This window comes from Schistocerca americana, chromosome 10 (assembly GCF_021461395.2).
Source record: "Schistocerca americana isolate TAMUIC-IGC-003095 chromosome 10, iqSchAmer2.1, whole genome shotgun sequence".
NCBI classification, from domain to species: domain Eukaryota; kingdom Metazoa; phylum Arthropoda; class Insecta; order Orthoptera; family Acrididae; genus Schistocerca; species Schistocerca americana.
The window spans coordinates 166834997-166835808 of NC_060128.1; the positions used below are offsets into that span (position 1 = coordinate 166834997).

General features: G+C 36.9%; 1 non-coding gene across 1 annotated transcript; it reads left to right on the top strand.

Moving 5' to 3' along the window:
* The first annotated feature begins 517 nt into the window (after window positions 1-517).
* Window positions 518-590, top strand: Trnar-ucu. The gene has a single exon. It is a non-coding gene; the product is annotated as a tRNA-Arg (tRNA).
* The last annotated feature ends 222 nt before the right edge of the window (window positions 591-812 follow it).

The window sequence follows — 812 nt, forward strand, 5'->3', positions numbered from 1 at the left end:
AGATGGCTCCAATACTTCAGCTATCACAAAAGCTGTTACCTTTGTCTTTTTGTAAACTTCTATCTCGAACTTGACACAAGGAATATGAATTATAGAACCGTAGATTATTTCTGATCCTGATGCATAAAGATACGTATTTGCTTCATTTGTTCGAGTAAAAAGAAAGATTTCAGTACGGTATGCTACTGAAGTAACGGCAATATCCCACTTTATTACCACCACTGAAACAGAAGCAGAATTTTATGAAATATTCTTTGAATTCGTCACGTTGCCACAATTCCAGTATAGAAAATGACTCGCTTTCTCTTTTTACGTTGCCATTGAGCATTCCTGTATTTTCTGTCTCATTTTAGTTTCAGTTCTCAGACTGGTACACTTAGGAGCAACGCTAATGCGGAGTAAGCACTATTTATCGTGGAAATAGGTATACAGAAGGAAGGAAAGGAAAATTAAACTTAACGAAATACAAGCTTGGTATGTCACTTCATAAACTTTCTGAGGCGATTGCGTCACTATCGTCCCTTTGGCGCAGAGGATAGCGCGTTGGACTTCTAATCCAAAGGTCGCGGGTTCGATCCCCGCAAGGGATGAAATAATTTTTATTTCTTACAAATAACATTTTTATGTATTTACTGCGATAAAGAAGATATCTTACATAATGTTTCCAATATCAGAGAGTTCGTGTCACAGAATAGGCGATAGGAAGGAATACTTCCTCAGAAAAGTAAATTTCCGTTTCCTATATCTTAGTTGTTATTACAATTTTTGTGGTGTTTACAAAAATGGTTCCGTGAGGTCTAGGCTGCAGTGTT